A 23,953-nucleotide genomic window follows, 5' to 3' on the forward strand; every position below is an offset into this window, starting at 1 on the left:
AAGATCAAGAACTATTATTCTACTCTTAGCTTTCCCTAGAGCAATGGACAAGCAGAGGCGTCCAACAAGACCATCTTGGATGGAATCAAGAAAAGGCTAGAAGCTACTAAGGGGAAGTGGGTGGAGGAATTGCCTAATGTCCTATGGGCATATCGGACTACGCTGAGAAGATTTACTGGAGAATCACCTTTTGCCATGGTATATGGCACCAAAGCAGTTATCCCCTTAGAGGTTGGCATCCCTAGAATCAAAACCCATGGAGTGGAGAATGAAACAAACAAGGCATTTGTTGCTTGAGATCTTGACCTAATAGAAGAAAGAAGGGAGAGAGCAGTAATTCAGCTAGGGGCATACAACAAAAAGGTCAATCCTAGAGAGTTTCAGATTGGGTATCTCGTCCTTAGAAAGGTTGTCGGCAATAAGAAGGATCCCAAGGAGGGCAAGCTTGGCCCAAACTGGGGAAGGACCATATCGAATCGTCTTGGTCACCGGCAATATCGCCTACCAGCTGGAAGACACTGATGGAAAGGAGTTGCCAAGACCCTGGAACACAAGCAATTGAAAGTATTTCTACCATTAATTTCTATTTTTTGAAATTTATGTAAAGATTTTATTAGCCGAAGTATTAATAAAATGCTAGCTTGATTTTGTTTTTATCAAATATTGTTGAAACTTGTGGAATAGGATTGAACAGTCTTATGATGATGTTCCTATGGTGAACATGATGAATAACTTAGACTTGATATCTTGGTAGAGTTGAACTAAGTTTGCAATGTTTCGATATGAAACATGACGAATAATTTAAACTTTCCATATTGGTAGAGTTGAACTGAGTTTGCGATGTTTCAGCATGAAACATGACAAATAACTTAGACTTTCCATGATGGTAGAGTTGAACTAAGTTTACGATGCTTTGACATGGAACATGACGAATAACTTAGACTTGCCACGATAGTAGAGCTTAACTAAGTTTTCGATGTTTCAACAAGAAACATGATGAAACTGGCCATGACTTGGTCAGTTTGGAAAGCCGAGGAGTATGGTACTCTTGGTGCACTAAGGTTAAGCCTTTAGTGCTTCGTTTGTGTGAGCCAAGCATATTGACCTCAGCCAAGAATGTCTAAGATAGACTTAAGTGATAACTATGTGATGCGTCCTTAATGTGACATAAGTGGTACTTAGGTTCACATTAGGAGGCAGAAAGTGGGAATGAGCATAACACTTATGGAATTTTTTGAGCAATTTTTCAAGTTGAAGTTATCCGAGATCATTGACAAGTGATACTATCCGAGATAAGTCAATCTGAGATGACAGTTGTAGACACCGCATTTTTGAACGTCCTCAAGACTTGGACGTCACCGTTGGAACAATCGGTGATCATTCGTGCTTGTGTTCGTCTCGAGTTCCCGGAGGTCTCAGCTGCGCGCCTCGCCTCAGGATCTCTCGACTCGACTTCTTGGTGTCTGGTTTTGCACCAAACACTTGTGTTTTTTCCTTGAAAGGCAGGGAATGGCTTGTTGGCCATTCCCACACCCCACTGGCTATCCCCTCACATCACCGGCCGTTTATTGGTGCCACCGGCAGTAGTTTCTTAAAACCAATGGCCGGTCGGCACTATATTTTGCCGACCGGCACTTTGTTTTGGCCGGCGACTTTTTCTGCTGGCCGGTGTGACCCTTTTGCACCCTTCAGACTTAGTGCATGCCAGCTGTGCCAGCTGGAATGCACCAACACTCCTCCCCGTGCATATAGTGGTTGTTTTGCCCCTTTTGCCCCTTTTGGTCAAAGCTTCTTGAGGAAGCTTGACCTTTTGTCAAAGCTTCCTCAAGAAGCTTGGCCAGCTATCTTAGCTTCCTCAACAAGCCTTGACTCCTTTGCCCCCTTGGCCCCTTTCATTTAGCTTCTTTGAGAAGCTTAAATCATTTCCCTTTGCCTATTTAAGCACCTCTCTTCTTCCATTGTGGTGGTTGGAGTTTTGAACATAAAAAACCAGAGCTTATATACATATACGTTTGATATATACATACTCTCTCTCTATATTTCCCTCTCTCTCCTCCCTTGTGTGTGTTTTCTTGGCCTAAAAGTGCATTTTGACCTTACTTTTGCACTAATACACACACCATTACACCTTGCTCCGAGATTGAGAGGCATTGAGGGTCGTTTTTTGAGATTTTGGACTGATTTTGCTCAGTAGAGTGTGGCTGGACCAACTGTTCTTGACGTGTTCTTCACGAGTAAGACTTTCACTTTAGTTTCCCCAATCTTGCATTGGCTTTTGACCTATCTTGCATATTGATTGAGCTTTGTGTATAACTAAAAAAAGTCTTATAGTTTCATGCTTAAGAACTTTCATTAAGGGTGTTTTGGCATTGGGGGTCGAAATCCCCCTCTTAGGTCTCTTTTGGCCCCCTTTGGTGTCTTTTTCTTTAAGCCTTGTTTGCTTTGTTGCGTTAGCCTTCTCACCACTGAAATCCAGTGGATTTTTAGTGGTGAAGAAGATGGTTTGAAGTCTTGTATAGGGGAGGGACACCCCTCTCCCTTTGTGTCTCATTTGTGCATATTTTGGGCTCATAAGGGTAGCATATATGCTTGGTTGTTTTTGGCTTCATATCAGATGTTTTTGGTGCCATTTAGGTCACATCTTATCTCTGTTTTTGGTCAGATTGGTGGCCCTTTGCATGCTTAACATACTTGCTTTGTATTCCCTTGTTTGTGCCTAGAAATGCGTCATGACTACCATGCTCTCATATTTTGGCTTCACTTTGTGAAGTTCTTGACCATATTTTGCCATGCATGAGGTCTGTTGGCCACTAATTTGGTCTTGTTTAGCATGCTTGATATAGTTGTTTTGCATTTTGGATCATGAGCCTTGAGTGTATGGATCATTAACATGCCTAGCTTGGCCTATTATCATCATTTGGCATTAGTTGAGATCATATTCCAATCCATATAATGGGGTCTTACATTGTCCTTTGTGTCTCTTTCAATGCCTTGAAGTGTTGTGTTTTCATGCCTTGACATGTGCATTGTGTATTGCCTAGGCGTTTGTTTCATTTGGGGTGCCATATGTGTGGGTTTTGGGGCTCTTTTTGCATGCTGAAATTCTATTTTTGGTTGTATAGTTCATGCCATGTTTGTTTGGGTTAGTGGTGGTAGAATGCCCTTTGTTATGCCTTAGCTTTGGCCCCCCCCTTTGGCTTGCATGTTTGTAGTACATTTTGTCCATCACTTGAGGCACTCTTAGCCACTGTTTTTGGGGGTGTTTGAGGCCTCCAATTTCAGTCTAAGTCCCTTCTTGGACATGGTTGTATGTTTGACTTGTTGCCTCTAATTGCATACGTGCATTGTACCATATTAGCATTGCATTATGAATTGCATTGTAGCATTGCATGTTAGGAACATTGCATGCTTGCCATGATATGTCGCATTATATTTGGCATGCTTTGCATTTTAGTAATATGTTGCATTTTCGAGCCATGTTTGCATAACATGCATTGCATTGCTTGGTTTGGGGTGTCAAACCAAGTATGAGGGTTAAGAAGTGTTCATACTACGAGTGATGTAACACGCCTTAACTCTCAGTCACCGAGACCCTTGACCTTGACATGATAGGGTCTTGGTCTTCATTTATATGTTGCATGCATTTTCATTGAATTGCAACCTTGGCTTCTTAGGCCATCACGCATCAAAATGCATGATTGATGGCCCGAGGGTCGAGGGTCATGCTCGCTTGAGTCCCTTGCATGATAGGGAGTGTGCCCGCACATACATTTGCTTGAAATTCCATGCCATACACTGTCTGTCCTTGTTGCTGTCAAAAACCAGTTTCTGCAGGGAGTTTCTGCCGACTGGCACTGTAGAGTGCCGACCGACCATGGATTGGTGGCCGATAATGTGAAACCCTAGCCGATGGATAAGTTCCATGGCCGGTGGGTATTCCCTTCAGCCGATGGTGTCCTACAGGGTTCAGGGAACCTGTCCCTGGATTTTGGTAGTTTTTAGAGAAGCAGGGCAGTGTAAGCAGAGGCAGTAGTGGTATGGTACGGGCTTTCGGGGCAAGATAAATCCGAGCATGCATCATTCACGCATCCCGAGGCGGGGGGCTGCGTCCATCTTCTCTTTGCATTTAATTTGTTAATTAGATTAGAAATTTTGTAATATTTAATTTAGTATTATTTGTTCAGACTGTAATATTTATTCAGACCCTCCGAGCGAGAGCAATTGTGTAATAAGTGTCCGTGAGTGTGTGTATGTCTTCCAACCCCCACTTCTTTCTTCCTTTTACTTACCTGCTTTGATGGTTAGTAATAGGTCATGTTTAATTTAGCATACCTTATGTTATGCATGCGTGCATCATTCATCAGTATTGCATGCACCGGGCTCAGCACATCATGCTAACTGCATTAGTATTTCAAATCTAACTTGAATACATGCTACTTGTGCATTTTCACATGTCATTCATAGACTAGCCGAGCCTACTCTAGTGACATCCCGTATGCGTTGCATTAGACATTTAAACGTGGACTTGGATCATGCATTGATTGCTAACGAGTTCTTTGTTTTGGCACAGAGTACGATGTAAGTATTTATGCTTTAGCATCCTTGCATGCGTGTGAGTGTTGCCATGATAGCATGATTACCATGAGGCTAGCTGCTTATGTGATATAACTGCTTGAATGCCTGTGAATGGAGGTCGAATTGCTTAAATTGGGATAATGCATTAAAACTGTGAATTTTAAGCCCACTAGGTAGTGGCAAAACCATCTTTTCTAAAAGCCCACTTGAGGGTGGCAAAACCTGCATTTTAGCCTACTTGCGAGTAGCAAACCATTTTCAAAACAAACATGAAATATTTGGTTTCAATTTAGGCGATTTGATCTATACTTGTTTGCTGTGCGCATAACATAGTAATTCTAGGCTAAACAACTGGAATAAGAACACATAATGCTTTCAAAACAAGATATCACGGTTAGTAGAGGCCGATCTTTGATCGGGAGAGAGGGGGTGCTCATAGCTGACCTTCCCCAATCGTACCCAAGTTCCCAAGCCAAGGCAACTTTGGTGATGACGAACACGTGGCCTTAGGCAACGAGTCAGGGTTTCCTAAATTTCCCAAAATAAAATATTTAGGTGGCGACTCTGTATCTGGCAAAGCAGTCCATGTTTGGCATTTCTTTCAAAAATCTGATTTCTTAAAACGATTTGCCAGATTTGGACTGTTTGGTTCAGATTAAGAACCGTGACATAAATCGAATCCAAACTGTAGCGGGGTCCCTCGCGGACGTGTTACAATAGTATTGTATTGTACCTGAAGCATAGTTGTCTGAGATACCCAGTCAAGTTGTTGGAGTTGGAAGGGTGAAGTCTTGCTGGAAGATAGTTAGTACCAGTGAAGAAACAATACTTGTTAAAAGTTTGTTGGAAAATTTTTAAAAGTGTTGTATGGCCGAGATAAATAACAGAAGTGTGGTTGTCTAAGATAATTAATTAGTTCTAAATACGACATATGGATGTATCTGAGGTGAGGAGCCCAATTGTCAGACCTGGAAAGATCAGAAAAATTCTAAGTATGAAACAATATGCAAGGCATAAAGCAAATGCAATGAGCATACATAGAAAGCATCCAACACTCAGAAGAAAAAAGAAGATTTGCATTGACATAAACAACTTGTTCAAACACAAAAAAGGCACATCGGCCTGGCATAAAAGATAACATGTTTAGTTACAAAAGATGGCACTACGACCCAACAAAAGAGAAAATTGTTCAAACACAAAGGATTCCAAAACAACAAAGTTACAAAAGGTCCAAGAAAAGAAAAAAATCCTAAGGGTCTTCAGCATCTTTTTTAGATTGTGGTTCCTCTATAATTGGCATTGTTTCGGCCTCGGCAGATAGTTGAGTAGACTTTTCAGCCGCGATCTCGGCGTCGATCTCAAACAGGCTTTGGTCTAGACTCTTCTCAGCAGATTGGATCTTAGCCTCAAGGATAGCCTTTTGGGTGGAGGTGCCTTTCAAGACCTTGTCTTTCTCATCTTCGGTCAAGTCCAGGACTTGATCATTAAGAGTTGGAGACTTGGCTCTAGCAACGACCTCGACCACACTGGCTTCTTCAGCCTTGGCGTCATCATCTTCAGAAGCGGCCTCTTCTTCGACCTCTGACTAGTCAAGCAAGGGGGAAAAGGGCATGTTGAGTCGATTAATGTCTTGGAAAGGCTAGTCATCAAGCATTGATAGCTCCTTGAGTGTCGCCATCCAGCTAAGGTAATAGCCTTTGTTGTAAACCAGATTGACTTGGGCCTTATACTGGTCGCGCACGTTGGCTTACCTATCATTGAATGCCTTCTCAGACTTAATGGCCTCTTTGATTTTGGCCTCAGCTTCTATTGCTTTGACCTCAGCGGCCTTGGCATCAGTCTTGGCGACTTCGGTGGCGGCCTCTGCAGCTTCGGCTTTAGCCTCGACTCTGTTTTAAACATTTTTGGCAGCTTTTGTTTTGTCCAGCAGGCTCCGTACGCGGGTTTCAGCTTCATTGAGTGAAGCAAGGAGACGTGCAGCTTCCTGCATCTTTTTGATGAGGTTCTTCTTCACCATCTCGGCCTTGGCTACGTGGGAGTAGGCATATAGGATGGCTTGTAAGAAAAGGAAAAAGTTAGAAAATTTAGCTAAGTGAAGGAACTGAAAAGTGAAAATAGCAAAGAAGAAGTTAAGAAACTTACCAAGACTGAGTGGCGCATCATCATCGCAAAGTTTTCATATTGATTGAACTCAGTGACCTGGTTCATGTCGGCCGGTAGGAGAACAACTGTGGATAACGCAACGCCAATTTTCAGGCTTTCCATTGCGTTATCGTTGGCATTAAGGGACCTGTCACCGACAAGAACCTCGGGCGCCTATGTATCGTTGGGGTGGAAACTGCTCCCAACTCCTGGGCTTTCCGATCTCTTCTTCTTTGGTGACGATGCATCGGATGATTCAGCCTCGACTGGCCTTTTATCAGTGTCGGCCAGTTTGGATATTCAGATAGAGTCTTCTGGATCCTTTTCAGAATCAGAAGGAATGTGGGTAATAGTAGCCTTTGCCTTGGCCTTCTTTACACGTTTCTGCTTCGGCTTCAGCTTCAGCTGAGAATGTGGGGTGGACTGCATAGATATAACGTCGGCAAATTGGCTAGTAGGTCCTCCGCAATTGCCGGTTTACGACCCATCTCCGCGACGGTGATGGCAATGGTCACTTTGGAGTTTCACCGGCAGGACCGTACAAAATTCGACATTAGCGTTAGCACTAGAATGGTGGAATGAGTTGGGTTGCAGTAGAGGGTGTGAGCTATTCAACAGGATCCGAACTAGATGCCTGGTCTGGCCTAGGTGGAGATGTGGTTGGTGGAGTGGATGCGGAAGGCAGAGTCTGGCTTCTTTTGGGAACGTTAGGGAGCGGGGACCAGTATGTCGGCATGTAGTTCAACAAAATAGGGGCCTTGCATTTTTCGATTGGCAGACCCGGAAGCCGGATGAGATCGCAGCTTGGGATATACTCCTGGCGAAAATTTTTTGACGGTTGGGGAAGAGCTACAGAAACAATGAGAAAACATTAGTATATTTAAGAGAAATAAATTACTAAGTGTTAACAAAAATTGAACTGTGGGGTGACTAAGTTCTTATCCTCATTTTCCCTAAAAACTCCTCGGCGTAGTGGGCAGAGATGAAGATTGTCACCCAATGTGAACTCCCAATTTCCCAAGACAATCAAATATCATTTCCAGCACCTTTATTGGAGTCGGGAAAGTCGGATATGAGCTTGTACTTGGTGGATCTGGGCTTCAAGTGGTAAGTATAGTCAGTTTTGGATTTAAGGCCACACATGGTGTAACAATATTGGAGGTCAGACAGAGTTATCCTAGCCTTTTATCGGCGTGCTAGCTCAGCAACACCGTTGATGACCCTAAAGGTGTTTACTGCTAACTGCATGGGTTAGTTTATAGAAGTGAAGGACTTCTCTAAATAAGATGTCAAAGGGGAGTTTGATTCCACCCTCGATAATGGAGACTATTGGAAAGGGGTAGAAGGCCTCTCCTGGCATCCTGGAGTCCTTTTCGCCAGCCAACCTAAGATGAACATCGGCTGGAATAGAGAACTCCTGGCAAAAATACTCAAGTTTGGTCGGCGAATATATTCTCCACTTAAACATACCCATGATCTCTGTTAGGGTGATTTGGGTACTGTTGTCTGTGTAAAAAGGGTTTGATGTGGGTTCAAAGACCTTGGCAAGACCCTAATGAGCACTAGGGTAAGGGTTTTTAAAGATCTAAGAGAGGATTTGTTTCAGTTTTCCTAAGAATATGATTTCTAAGTCAAAACCCAAACCTAGAATCCATGCAAGTGAACAATATTCGAAGGCAAAATCTAGAAACAAAGCAAGAAAAACAGAAAATAAGCATGATTCAGAAAAAGATAGAGAAAAATAACAATGTGACAAGTGCAGTGGCATGGAGCAGCGGTTCAAGAACACGACGGAATTTGAAGAAATACACGATTCAAAATCAAGAAGTCCAAAACCAGAGGCATTGTCAAACTTGCGAGCATCAATTCATGACATTTAATGAATGAGTACAAGGGAGTGTACAGGAAGAACGAAGAAAAGCAGAGTACAGGTATGAATACAAATTCAATAGCAACATAGAAGTGATTACAAATACAATTTAAGGCATGTGGAAAATTCAAGAGCGAAAAATATTGTATAACACAAAGTCAAGAATAGTAAAGAACAAAAAATGAAAAAGAGGAAATCAAAGACTCATAGAATGGAACCAAAGAAATGGCCACTGGATTCGTAATCCCCAGAGTTAGGTGGTGACAGAGCAATGAGAAGATTGCCGAAGGTAATGAACAGATGGCTGCTGGAAGCTCGAAGGAACAACAATGGCGGTTTCAGAGAGGTTTGATAGAGAGAGAAATTTTAAAACGCGAAAGAGAAATTGAATTTGCAAAAGTGAGAAGGCGAATAGAGAAAGAGAGGGTTTTGACAAAAATTGAAAAGGCTGAAAAATGTAATGAAAGTACCTTGGACGACGTGCCTGTCAGGTGACGTGAACAGAAACGACATGATTTGATAACGTGTGTCAGGTACGAGTGTAGACACCCCATTTTTGACCGTCCTCAAGACTTGGACGTCACCGTTTGAACACTCGGCGATCATCCTTGTTTGTGTTCGTCTTGAGTTCCCGGAGGTCTCGGCCACGCGCCTTGCCTCAAGATCTCTCGACTTGACTGTTTTGTGTCTAGTTTTGCACCAAACACTTGTGTTTTGCTTTGGAGGGCAGGGAATGGCTTGTTGGCCATCCCCACACTCCACCGGCCATGGCTTAAGGCCACTGGCTATGTTTTGTTACCATCGGCCAAATGTTTGGCCGACCGGCACTCTAGATGGCCGACCGGCACTCTAGATGGCCGACCGGCACTCTAGATGGTCGACCGGCCATCTATTTTGGTCAAATTGCATTTTTGGCTAGCCGACCACTGTTCATCTGCTTTTGCAGATATCTTTATGCCAGCTGTGCTAGCTGGCATACACTTTTGCTCCCCTTCATACACGTGTATGGAGGGATCTCCCTCTTGACTAGCTTACTTGAGAAGCTTTGCAAGAGTGAGCTCTATAAGAAGGAGGCTCTTCTCCCTCCATTAGGGTTACAAAAATTTCCAGAGGAGCTCTGATATTAGGGTTAGGGTTTGCATATCCCCCATTTCTATATCTCTCTCTCTTTTGTGTATAAGTGTGTGTTTTGGTCTTATTATTGTACACAAACACCCACCATTACACCTTACCTTAGCTACTGAGGTGCTAGGGAGCTGTTCTTGGTGTTCTTGGCTGGTTTTGGACCTAAAGAGGCAGCTGGACCATCATTTGTGAAGAGGGTCAACAAGGGTAAGAACTTACTCATTTTTTCCCCATTTTTGCATAGCTTTTTTGACTATCTTGCAACTATTTTTAGACTTTGCATATAATATAGAAAAGTTCTGTTTTTACCTTCTTAAAATAGTTGTTTAAGAGTGTTTTGAGCTTTGGGGTTGTTTGACCCCTCTTAGGCCTTGTTTGGTCCCCATTTTGTGCTATTTTGGTGAGCTCTGGGACCACCTTGTTTGGGCCTCCTCACCACTAAAATCTTGAGGGATTTTAGTGGTGAGGATGGTGGTTTAAGGTCCTAAGAAGGAGAGGGCCATCCACTCTCCTTGTTGTCTTCAAACTTGCCTTTTTTGCCTCATGTGTGAGCACCTAGTTTAGGTCCATGTTGGTTATGCCTTAACTGTTATTTGGTAGTATTCTGCCATATATTACCTCTGTTTCATGTTGGTTTAGACACACTATGCATGCTTAGCATACTTGTCTTGTAATGCCTTAAATTTGCCTTAACATGCTTTAGGCTTTGACCCTTGTTATAGCATGATTTTGGCCAAGCTTTGTGAAGCTTTCATGCTTGTTTTAGTGTGCTTTAGCTCTATTTTCAGTTGCTTTGGCCATGCTCAACATGCTTTGTATGGTCTCTTTGCATTTTGGATTGATTGGCCTCGGATGTGTGAGTCTTGGTTGCATGCTTTACCTGCTTTAATTAGTTGGTTTGGCACCTCTTTTCCATGCAATTTCAGAGCTTCTAATGCATGCCATTAGTCCATGTTTATTCTCTTTTAAGTGTGCTTAAAAGTTATCTCTATGTGCCTAAGTGTGGGACCTCGCATACAAGCCTATTTGTATGTGTTTTGGCTTCCATTCTTGAGCATGTTGGCCACTGTTTTAGGCTTGTTTGAGGGCTGCCCAAATTAGTCTAAGTCCATTCTCGCATGTTGTGGCATGCTCACCTTGTGTGTTGATTGCATACTTGGCTTATTATGTGTTGTTGCATGTTTAAGTGGGTTTGCATTTGGCACGCATTTATCTTGGTTAAGTTGCCTAACATGTTGTCACATGTCTTGCCTACTTGCATGCCCACATTACATTTTGTACGCTTGTCATTCCATGCCTTGCATGATTGATTCCTTAGGTTGTGTGCCTAGCATCATTACTTGCTTACATGTTCATATTGCATGCCTAGTTCACATGCCTAGGTTGAATTACATTGGCATGCATGCCTCTCCTCTTGATCAAGCCATGATGGAGGTTGAAGGCTCCCTTGTATGTTTATATGCATTGCATTACATTTGAAATCAAAATGGCACACTTGGTCCCTTGGGCCATCACGCATTGAAATGCGCGATTGGTGGTCCGAGAACCAAAAACCATGTCCCTTTGAGTCATAAACATGACAAGAGATGTGTCGGTGCACACATTTGCTTGGAATGCATTGCCATGCCTTGTTTTGCCCTCTGCTGCTGTCAAAACAGGATTCTGCAGGACGCTTTGGCCGACCGGCCATCTATACTGCCGACCGACCAAATATGGATGGCCGACAACTCAACAAATGGTCGATGACCATCCTGTTATGGCCGGTGATGATTTATCTTAGCCGGTGGTGATCCACAATGTCCAGAGAGTGTTCCTTGAGAATTGTGCCATTTTCAGAGGAGAAAAATAGTGGAAACAGAGGCAACTTGTGCATGGCTGTGGACTTCCAAGCAGAGCCGAGCACGCATTGCATTGGACCCTCTTCCCGAGGCAGTTTACCGCTTTATTAGATTAGTTGATTTGCTTAACTAGTTCATTCGATCTATAATATTTAATTAGCCTGATAGTTAATTAAATTATATTATTCTTTCGGTCCCTCCGAGTGAGGGCAACTTTGTAATAAGTGTGGGTGCGTGTGTGCATGTCTTCCAACCCCCCACTTCTTTCTTCCCTTTTACTTACTAGCTTTCGATGGTTAGTCTAGGGCATGTTTCAATTAGCATACAGTATGATAGCACGTTTGCATCCATTCATTCATTTTGCATGCACTAGGCTCGACGCATCATTCTAACTACATTTGCATTTCAATTCCAAATTGAATACGTGCATAAAATGGTTGCATTTCACTTGCCATCCTAGGATTAGCCGAGCCTATCCTAATTGCATTCTGCACGCATTGCATTAGCCATTTTAAACATGAACTAGGATCATGCATATGATTACTAACTAGTTTATGTTTTGGCTTGGAGTACACTGTAAGTGTTTTATGTTTTAGCATCTCGCATGAGTGTGAATGTTAATATGACAGCATGCTTACCATGAGACTATTTGCTTATATGATATAACTACTTGAATGCCTGTGGGTGGAGGTTGAATTACCTAAGTTGGAATAATGCATTAAAACTGTGAATTTTAAGCCCACTAGATAGTGGCAAAATCATCTTTTCTAAAGCCCACTTAAGGGTGGCAAAACCTGCATTTTAGCCTACTTGCGAGTAGCAAACCATTTTCAAAACAAACAGGCAATGTTTTGTTCCAATTTAGGCGATTTGGTCTATACTTGTTTGCTGTGCGCATAACATAGTAATTCTAGGCTAATAACTGAAATAAGAACACACAACGTTTTCAAAACAAGATATCATGGCTAGTAGAGGCCGATCTTTGGATCGGGCGAAAGGGGGTGCTCATAGCTGACCTTCCCCGATCGTACCCAAGTTCCCGAGCCGAGGCAACTTTGGTGATGACGGACTCGTGGCCTTAGGCAAACGAGTCAGGGTTTCCTAAATTCCCCCATTAAAAAATATTTAGGTGGCGACTCTGTATCTGGCAAAGCAGTCCATATTTGGCACTTCTTTTCTAAAAATCTATTTTCCAAAACAATTTGCCGGATTTGGACTCTTTGGTTTAGATTTAGAACAGTGACAATTTGAGAGTCCTGAACTGTCGTGAACCCAATATGAACAGAACGGGACTCATCCTCCCGGGGCGTTCGGGGACGTCTACAACGAGCCAGTAAAGATGGGACACGTGGAGGAAATGCTTGAAATAACTGTGCGTGACAACTCATGCGCAGTTGAAACTCATGAAATTCTTGAAATAATGGGGTAAGAACCTCGACTGGAGGTCGAGCTCGATTGAAATGCTAAAAAGAACTTGGTTCTTGGTTCTTGATTCTTGATAAAGTGGGCAACTGAATCTTAGTTACTTTAAGCCAATGAGTCATGATCTCAATCGGAGTAGTATCTGAGTTTTGAGTCGGCATGTTGGTTGGACAAACGATATAGGTTCCATCACTTCAGGTTGCCGAGGTAATAGAACCTAGGGGATGTTGTGGGGAAGAACTTTGCGAATGACGCCACGTGGCCAAGATAGCCCGAGATGTCGACTAAGGTGCCACGTGGATGAGTCATGTTGCTGAGGTGATCATGGCGTTGCTGAGATGTTCTGCGGTAATGTCGAAATCTTGAGGTATCTGAATAAGGGATAAGAGTCCTACAACAAGGGATGATCACAGTCTGGATAAGGATAAGGCTCATAAAGAGTTTATCCCTATCTAGCCAAGAGTCTAGGATGAGCATTGAGCCTAAGTCCAATAAAGTAAGTCTTCTAGGTGATCAGGTCACTGTTGGTTATAAAAGTGAGGCACCCTCGTGGGTCTAAGGTAAGTTTTTTCTTGGGAGTTTAAGTACTAATTTGATATTTGTGAGAGAGAAAGTTTACTGACTTGATCATCGGGGTTCCCCTAGGTGGACGAACCACCGTAGAATTCTCATCTCCTTGTTAGCAGATATTTGGTTCATTTTATTCTGTCGGTGTTCTTCAGTTGAGTTTCCCTTTTGGTTGTGTGGTTAGAAATCAACACCCACAAGTTATATAATACAATATATATAAATATATGTGTGTTCATATTTTGAAAATAGTAATGAACATTAAAAAAAAAAAAAGCTTCTAAAAAGAAAAAAATTGAAAAATCAAAAAAGAACGAAGAAAAATGTACGAAAGACTGTTATTATAGAAAACCATGCAGGTTGAGTATTTCTATCTCAAAGTATTTACATTAATTAATACATGTATTAAAATTATAATATTTTAAAGATGGGCCTAGCTTCCCTCTAGTCCCAGAGCAGACTGGAGAGTGCTGATGGGCCCGTGGGGGCCCACCACGGGTTTCATTTTGATAATTTGAATCATTCAATGTGTAGAACTTGTCGAGTACTATATGCCTGTAAAAAATCATATTGATCGGATATCGAAAGCTGCGTGATCAAATAAGTTTTGCATAAAAAAAAATAGACGGTGAATATTATGGATTGGTTAATGTATGTGTATGATAATATTAGGTGGCTGGGACGTTGCACCAAGTGGGCGTTTCTTGTAAGGATACTGCCGTGTGAAAGAAATACTCCCGATAGGTGACTATTGCAATCAAGAATCTGAAACTCAATGGCCTTGTGGTCCCAGCAAGCAATATTATGACCGAGGCCCAATCCAACTTTCCTAGTAAGTCAAGTAGTTGCTTTTGCTTTTGCTTTTACTTTTTATTATTAATCATGGAAATACTTTGACTTTATGTTTTCATATATATTAATTTCAGCAATTACAACTATAGACAAGCATGAGAGGCCTTGGAATTGGACCTCCTGAACAACCCAGATCTAGTAGAAACTGACCCAGTCATCTCATTCGAGACAGCTCTATGGTTCTGGATGACCACACAATCGCCGAAGCCTTTTTGCCACGATGTCATCATTGGAAATTGGATGCCAATGCCAGATGACCTAGCGGCAAGTCGGGTTCCCGGGTATGGAGTCTTCACAAACATCATAAATTAAGGTCTTAATTGCGGTCGTGGCCAGGATTCGAGGGTTGAGGATCACATAGGGTTCTATAAAAGGTACGGTAGTGATGAAATATTTGATGTTAGCACCGGTGACAACCTTGACTATAACAACCAGGAGCCTTTCAGAACCGGACTCTTGCTTGACTCTATGTAATTGCAACTGCCCAACAGTTGTTGCAATCAATTCAAAACTGCACAACCTACTATTGTCTAATCTAAAATAAGTGTGCACAATGATAATGACTTTCAACTGTTTGTGTTCTGGCTCCGACTGATTGCAATATTTTCTACAGAAACAAATGAAATTCGCAGACAAATTGTAGTCAAGGCCAAGAGACTACAGAAAGACCATTTATGTAATACTCTACACTCTTGTTTACTTTTAAAATGTCACACATCACAAGGAAAATCAAAGTTGGCCACAAATATATATTACTTTTATGAATATTCATGAATTACTGCTGTAGAAATTAGTATACTATATACACAGTGAAAATAAATGGATTCGGGTATACTTTTCGCGCTCAAACCGAATTTATGGATCATGTGGGTGAATCATGTGCCTCCATTAATGGCTTTGAATAATTCCCAGTAATGGAGTAGAACTAGTAAAAAACTACCCGCGCTATTCACAGTACAAAGGCGGAATGGTTTATGGGAAGAGAGAACGTATCATTTTTTGTTGTGTCAAATACAAAACCCAAGTTTTGTTTATATAGGAGAGTTAAGAGATCCATAAAATAGATGTATTATCCCAGAAAATGTCTATCTCATATCAATAATATCTAATTAATAATTATCAACTAATATATTGACAATTATCCATGTCAAGATTATCTCATATCTTGAAATATAATCCATTATTTTATTTAGATCTCTCCTAATCGAGTCATGCCACCATGGGCAGGTTCTAAACCCGACCCAATTTCCAGCATCTCCGACTTGAACATGCGCTGGCATGACACCGTGCCTTTTGTATCTCAATCTACCTAATAAACGCAATCATACTAGCCAATAGACTATGCGACCACTGAGAACACCTGCATGTCGAAGCTCTACACTAGAAACTCAAAATGTGCCAGCATAGAGATATCCACCTGAAAATAAAAATAGTGTCTCATATACCCCAGACCCATCTAATTACACCGGTCCAAAAAACATCTCTAATCCCTCAAATGAGCATGTTTGACCTTGTCAATTCTTGCAATATATTCACACTCAATCCACCTCTCATACAGAGTGATGTGAGTTACTGGCAGTGAATATACAACAGTGGTGTAATACTAAATGATTTTTTCCTTTGCCTTCATGCCATTTAGTTTAAGATTGACCGCTATTCCCAGTGATGTCCCTTAAGGCTGAATCATACATGACTGCATCAACCTCTTACCTTATAACATAGTCAAAGGTCACAAAAGGATACATAAGTAAAAGTCATATAAATAATGACATGTAAGACTCACACGATGAGGAAACATGGATCTATTCTCTCACCTCATTACTCGGTCGCCAAGCACATGTAGTATGAATACATGTTACGATGGAGTAACTCTTCCAAAGTGTGACATCATACTCGATACATCGTACAGATCTTAATCTAGTCGCTTTCTAGCGCCTAACCAGAATTCTGTATTTACTCGCCTTCTAGGCGCCAGATGAGATCTCCCATCTGGCTAATCATAACAAGCACAACATAGAAAGTGGATACTAACATTCATGTTTGGTCTTTAACACGACCTCATCTTAGTTGTAACCAAGGCGACATACATAGTGGATAATTTAAGCCTCTCTTAGCTCTAAATAAAATAAGCCACTAGTCTCATCCTTGCTCGCTCCCAAGCGCCAATGGCGATTGCTCGTGTAAGTGAGCCAATCTTACATGTTGACATCATCATCTACTAATCATTATGACACAAAGCATAATAGTATCAATATCCCATAATCTCACAACAAATAAGTGATTGATTGAAAAAACACAACCACAGTTTGTGCAATTCTAGATTCCAAACATAAGCCTTATCAGCACCTCTTGCGATAAGCATATACAACGGAATCCACCTTGTGTGCCTCACATGAAATTGTTCAAGATCACTACCTCTTGCACAATTACCTTTCTAAAGATATTTTGGTGACCAATTTTCTTTCATTGAAGATGTGTCCAACAAGCGTATTGAATCTTACAAGGGGCAAATTTATACACTTCCAATAAAGCATCATATCCACAATCTAATAAGCAAGGTCATGGTCTAAACTACTTAGTTGACCATTTACAAAAGATAGCACTCATCATGCCAGATACGCCCAAGTAGCGTACTTCAGGATCCCACAACAAAAGATCAAGGAATATGGGTCATTTGTTTCTCCCAAAGACAATCCGAGGATTCAGTCAATACCTAAGGCTCTAGCTTTTACCAATGGATAAGTCAATGGATTTGCAATTTCGCATCTGGAATCATTCTAGGATATTCCTTATGTAAGTCATCAAAGACAAACCGAGAATTCTCACAAAACAATCTCTAAGGATCTTACATCCAAGCATATAAATTATATCACGCATGTCTATCATGTCTAAAACAGATGACCACCAACCCTAGGTGGCGACAACCTTATAAATTAATGGCTCATAATGACTAAGTAAGGAAAAACTTCTTTTGGACCAATGATCATGCCTCAATGGTCTTCATCAATCATCGTTGGCCTATCATGGCTCGACGAAATCTAAGAACCACTATTTGGACAATTGTTTTAGGCCGTTAAAGATTTATTGGAACTAGCAATCTTTTTGCGCTCCTAACTTTTCACCATAAAAGCAGAAGGTAAGTCCCTATGGATCTACTTATCCAATTCTCCGACGAGAAGTTGGGTCACAATGTCCACAAATCAAAGTTCCGAACTCATATCGATCATAGCCTAAGTCGAAGTAACCTTACTCCCCAAAAGAAAGTCTTCTCATGGTCTACACCTTCCTCAATGGTGCAACTTTTCGATATCTAACGAGCCTTATGCCTAAAAAAATGACTACCCAAATTGCGCATAACTTTAGAATAGTTTTGCGTCATAGCGGAAAGTCAACCAAATCCTAGAAATGATTAATCCTCAAAAACTGTCTTAAAATGCAGAACTTTGTTCCACTTTTCTAAAAGTAGGGGACTAGAGAGACTTTGGCATTATCCTAGCCTCTTTATCATCTTGCAAAACAATCATGAATGTTTCCCTCTCAATCACCCAGTGATGATGTGGAAAAATTTCACATTACATGCAACTAAGAATGTAGAGTATTCTTCTCTAATGGAGTAATCCACTAGTAAGCACGTCGCTTCCATTATCCCTAGGATATTGGAAATTTCTTTCCATTCTCAACTAAACTACATAAAGCGACATACTTAGAATTCTCTATCTTATAGAGTTCTAAAACTCCATTCACGTCACTTTTACTAAGAAAACTTTATGTGACCTAGTTACACTCCCACAAAGTTGCTCATCTATAAGCACATGACCCAGAGGGTTTACATGATAGCATACAATAATGTGTCACATGACCCTAATAGTTCACAAGACATCATACAATAATGCGCCATAGAACTCTAGGTCTTAACTTCGTAACCTTGTGAGAAGTAAAATAAAGATAAGCTGCTTGATGGTTACAGATTGCCCACAAATGGCTCTTCGCTAACCCATTACTCAAATGGAGTGTAAAATCTGATATGGAGGGCACTTAGTTAGGGACATAGGCAACAAACTAAAGTGCAATTCCCAATTAGGAAAAATACTACGCCATCATCCACCTAACATAAACAATACTTAATTCCTTATCTCTACTACACCATTGTGTTGTTGAGTACTAGAAATAATCAATTTTCTAAGCATCCATTTCTCTTCACAAAGTTTTCTAAAAAACAACTCAAATAGATACTCGCTACCTCGGTCAAAACTAAAAGCACCAAAGCTTTTATCTAATTGATCTCAACCTCATATATGCAATGTCAAAAATCATCTCAAAACTTTTGACTTATGGGAGATCAAATAGTCTTGACTAAGATGCGTATCGTAATCTACAAATGTGTCGAGATTGGGGCTGGCTATCATACCCTTACACATATCTAGTGACAAATATTATAGTGGACTAAATGTGATAATACATATGTCCTTCTGCGGCTTTCTTACTTACTAGTGCACAACCATTGAGAACAAAGTTACATATTCACATGAGAGTAAGATACCACAAGCGAGTGGGCCCGAGAGGGCCTACTCAAACCATCCATGTCATCTTCTCATTAATGTGATTATGTACAACAAAGCCACCAGTTTATGACTGTAGACACCCCATTTTTGACCGCCTGCAAGGTTCGAGCGCTTTGCCTGGTACACTCGATGATAAAAGTGGTGTTGTGCGTGGTTCAAGGTCTCAACGAAGAGGCCATGTTTAAGCTTTGAAACTATACCAAACCTCCCATATTCCGACTGATTATACCCAAGAAATCCTTTTTTACACATTGTGCCACCCTATGCTGAGTCTAAAGCAGAAAAATAGGGGAACACATTGTGGCTCGGCCGTGCCTCATTGAGGGCCGGCTGTGGCTATTGATGGCCGGTTGTGCCTTAGTAGTGAGAAACACTATTCTGGGCAGGAGCCCACCAGCTATCCAATTTGAAGATATTTATGACCCCTCTTGCTCAAATTCTATAAAAACGAAGTTGTATCATTATTTTGAGGGTTGAAGAATTTCCAAAAAGCGTCTACACCTTCTTGAGAGCTCCTTCTTCTTTTGCAAGTAATCCTTTGAGCAAGCTTACCACCTTGAACCTATATCCATACACCATATACACCTTCACACCTTAGCCTATGAACCTTGGTTGAGCCTTGAGCATCATAATTCAAGCTTGAGAGTGTGTTTGTACTTAGTTTGATTCACAAACAAAGAGCTACCTTTGTCAAGCGGTATAATCTTGCTATTTACTCTCTTGCTTTCATTTCTATCATTTACTATCTAGTTCTTGTAGTTTTGTGTTGTTATGATCTCCCTTCAAGTGTCTAAGTTTGGGTTTGGAGAGCTACCAAAAGAGTAGAGAGAGTTTACACTCTTTCTTACACATTTGCCTATAGCTCAAACCCTTGCTTTTACACTCTTTTTCTTTGCTTTCTAAATTGATTTTTCGAGTTAAAAAAGGCTAAAAATCATGCTTTGAAGTTTCAAAAGTGGAGGGGCTAGCCACCCCTCCTTGTTCTTACTTACTAGCCTTGTTTTCTCTCTTTGTTTATTAGCTTTTTAGGCTCTTTTCATGCACTTTGAGCCACTATTTTTCACCCATTAAGGGTTGTTTTAGGGCTATTCTAGGTTGTTTAAATAGTTCATGCTTTGATTAGCTTGATTGTTGTCTCATTAGTTTGCATACATAGCTTGTTGAATATTGTTCTTAGCTTTTCTTTAACTAACTTCCATGTTTAAGAACTTCACTTTAATAAATCAACTTGCTATTCATTTCTTTCATTTGAGAGTTATTTCAATTAGTTGACAGTTGTTCAAAACGTGAATTAGCGATTTATGCTTAATGGCTTAATCTCTACGGAGGTTCATTGTTAACGACGTAGTCTCTTTTTCATGTTGAGAATCACCTCTCGTTTGACATATTCTCATGTAATGGACGTAATATTTAGTGGACATGACAATCATCTTGGATTTAATGGATTAAAGGATGGCAAAGACTAATGAATTTGGCTTAAAATGAACCAACCCACATAAAGAAAATGAGTTATATTGCTTGGGTTCGGCCGGACTTTATGTTGAATCTATTGTGTCAAAGGTTGTCTTACATCAATTCATGATGTTTTGATGAACCTCAAAGCGTCTCTACCTCCCTCTTTGAATTCACTCTATGATAGGACATAAAGGTGGTTGTAGTTTCTTTCATTTAATGATTTTTGTCCAAATTGTATCAGAAATCATCAAGCAATCAACTTTCTCATTGATGGTTTTGGAAACAATTCCAACATTCTCTCGAGGCTTTCCCATGACAGAGAAGTGTGAGGGAGACAAACAGAGTTCAGTACAACTCTGTCTACACTGGTTTCACTTCAGAGCACAAAACAAAATTGTGCATAAAATTAAGGCACAACCAGCCTTCTTTAGGCCCAATCGGGCTTCATTAAGGGCCAACCAGTCATCAATGTTTGGTCAGCAGTATATTTTACAGAAAACAGAGGACAGTGGCTGAAGGTGAAACAGAGCAGGCCTAGGCAGACAGAGCTATTCTTGGACACTATGCATCCAACCCTGGCGTATCCTTGCTTACATTATTATTGTAAATTAATGCTCTGAGTATTGTTGTAATTAATTTTTTATTATTACTATTATTATTATTATTATTATTATTATTATTATTATTATTATTATTATTATTATTATTATTATTACTATTATTATTATTATTATTATTATTATTATTATTGTTGTTGTTGTTGTTGTTGTTGTTGTTATAATTAGTATTGTTAATTATTAGTGTTGTAATTATTGCTATTGTTTATTTGTTATTGTTATATCTAGTTAGCTTAAATAACTAGTTTGTTTCTCACTCTCATTATTATCCTTGTTGTAATAGAGTAGTTAGCTAGTTAATTCTTTGCTTATTCATTCATTTGGTTTTGTAATAATTAGTTTAATTCAGACTTTTGGACTTTGATTCGCACCCTCTTGCACAAGGGCAATTATGTAATAAGTTGAATGTCTTTCAACCCCACGTCTTTCTCCTTTTTACTTACTTGCTTACGATGGTTAGTATAGAAACGTCATTTTTCAAATTAGCACTTTTATGCTTTGCATACATTGCTTTGCATGCATCCAAGGCTTGGCTCATCATACTAACCCAATATCAAATGTTCAAATTCATTGCCTCAATACGTACTTTATTGCATGTCATGAATGAAATCATATGCCGTGCTCATAACCGAGCCTACAAATTACATAATGTATGTGTTGCATTAGTCATATTGCATTAATTAGGAACATGCAAATTTTCTAATTAATTTGCTTTGTTTTGGCTCGGAGTACTAGGTGAGCAATTTTGAGTTTTAGAATATCGCCTGAGTGTGGTTGTTACCATGTCCAAGCATACATCCATGAGGCTAATTGCTTAAATGATATAACTATTTGAATGCCTGTGGATGAAGGCTAGTTGCTTGAATTGGGAAAGTTTAATTAATGTCCATTTTAAGTCCACTTTTTCAAGTGGCATATTCATAAAAAAAAAAAATTCAAATAAAACATAAAATCAAATGTTCCAATTCGTGCAAGTTAGTCTATACTTGTGTGCGTTGCATAGTAAAAATAGCTAATAAATCATGACAAGAGCATATAACGTAAATAAAATTACATCATAGTTAGTAGAGGCCGATCTTTGATCGGGTCAATGGGGTGCTCAATTCATGACCTTCCCCTCTCGTACCTAAGTTCCCAAGTTGAAACACTTTGGTGATGACGGATAAGTGGCCTTTGGCACGAGTCTCAGGTTTCCTAAATTTTTCAAAAATATTTAGGTGGCGACTCTGAAATTTGGCAAAGTAGTCCATTTTTGGTATTTGATTCAAACATTGATTTTCTAAAAGAATGTTGGATTTGGACTCTTTTGTGTTTTCACTGTTTCACATTGCACTTTGTGAAATCAGATTCAGACACACGAGAGTCTGAACTGTGGGGTGTAGACCCGCCCGAACTTCCTCCGCGTGCCCTCGTTTTTGGAGAGGGCGCGAATCAGGTCCCAGCTACTACTACAGCTCGGACACCTGTCACGGTTCTGAATCTAATCTCACAAAGTGCAATGTGAGACTGATAAACACCAAAGAGTCCAAATTCGGCAAATCGTTTTGGAAAATCGATTTTGAGTAAAAAAAAGTGCCAAACATGGATTGCTTTGCCAGATTACAGAGTCGCCACCTAAATATTTTATTTTGAAAAATTTAGGAAACCCTGACTTGTGCCTAAGGACACGTGTCCGTCATCACCAAAGTTGCCTTGGCTCGGGAAATTGGGTACGAGAGGGGAAGGTCATGACATGAGCACCCCCATTCACCCGATCAAAGGATCGGCCTCTACTACCATGATATGTTGTTTTATAGAAACATGTGCTCTTATTCCGGTTATTAGCTAATCTTACTATGTAATGCGCATAGCATACAAGTATAGACTCAATCGCGAGAATTGGAACAAAACAACTCATGTTTGTTTTCGAAAATGGTTTGGAAGTGCTACTCGCAAGTAGACTAAAGCGCAGATTTGCCACCCTCAAGTGGGCTTTAAAACATGATTTTGCCACTTCACAAAGTGGGCTTAAAACTCACAATCATCAAGTTATCCCAATTCAGGCAATCAAGCCTCCACCCACAGGCATTCAAACAGTTAAGCACTTAAGCAAATAGCCTCATGGAAAGCATGCTATCATGGCAACACTCACACTCATGCAAGTATGCTAAAGCGTAAATACTTACAGTGTACTCCGAGCCAAAGCAAAAAGCTAGTTAGAAATATGCATGATCCTAACTATACAAGATGCCTAATGCAACACATGCAATAATGCAATTAAACAGGCTCGATTATCTAAAATGGCATATGAATGTAACAACTTAATAACATGCTTTGAAACATGTATTCAAGCAAGTGTATTGAAATACAATGCGGTTTGAATGATGCACCGAGCCCGGTGCATGCAAAACAAATGAATGATGCAAACATGCAAAGCATAAGGTATGCTAATCGAAAAATGCCCTAAAACTAACCATCGAAAGCGGTTAAGTAAAAGGGAGAAAGAAGTGGGGATGGAAGACATGCACACACACACGCACACTTATTACAACATTGTGCCATCGCGAAGGAGGGTCTGAATAATTAAGCTAAGCTAATTATTACAAACCGAATTGAAGAACTAGCTATGCTAAGCTAATTAGAATATTACAAAGCAAATTGAACTAATTAGTTACACAAACTAATCATAAGCAATGAAATGGCTTCGCGGGCGAGGGATACGTGCATGCTCGGTTGGCGTCATCTCGGAAATCCATTGCTTTGACATTAATTGCCTCTGTTTGCACTTACCTTGGTTTCTGAACATTGAACCAACTTCCACACTGTTTCTGCTCCAAAACAGGATCATTTCTGCACAAAAATGGATGGGTGGCCGGTCGGCCACAAAAAGTGGCTGCCTGCCACCTCAACTGGCCGGTCGACTAGTGAAAGTGGTCGGTCGGCTACCTC

The 23,953-nt window shown here is 40.5% G+C and overlaps 1 pseudogene; it reads left to right on the plus strand.

Moving 5' to 3' along the window:
• Positions 1-8,596: 8,596 nt before the first annotated feature.
• Positions 8,597-14,865, plus strand: LOC114274013 (endochitinase B-like; annotated as a pseudogene).
• Positions 14,866-23,953: the final 9,088 nt, after the last annotated feature.

This window comes from Camellia sinensis, chromosome 5, assembly GCF_055761805.1.
Source record: "Camellia sinensis isolate YWXY chromosome 5, ASM5576180v1, whole genome shotgun sequence".
Classification (NCBI taxonomy): Eukaryota; Viridiplantae; Streptophyta; class Magnoliopsida; order Ericales; family Theaceae; genus Camellia; species Camellia sinensis.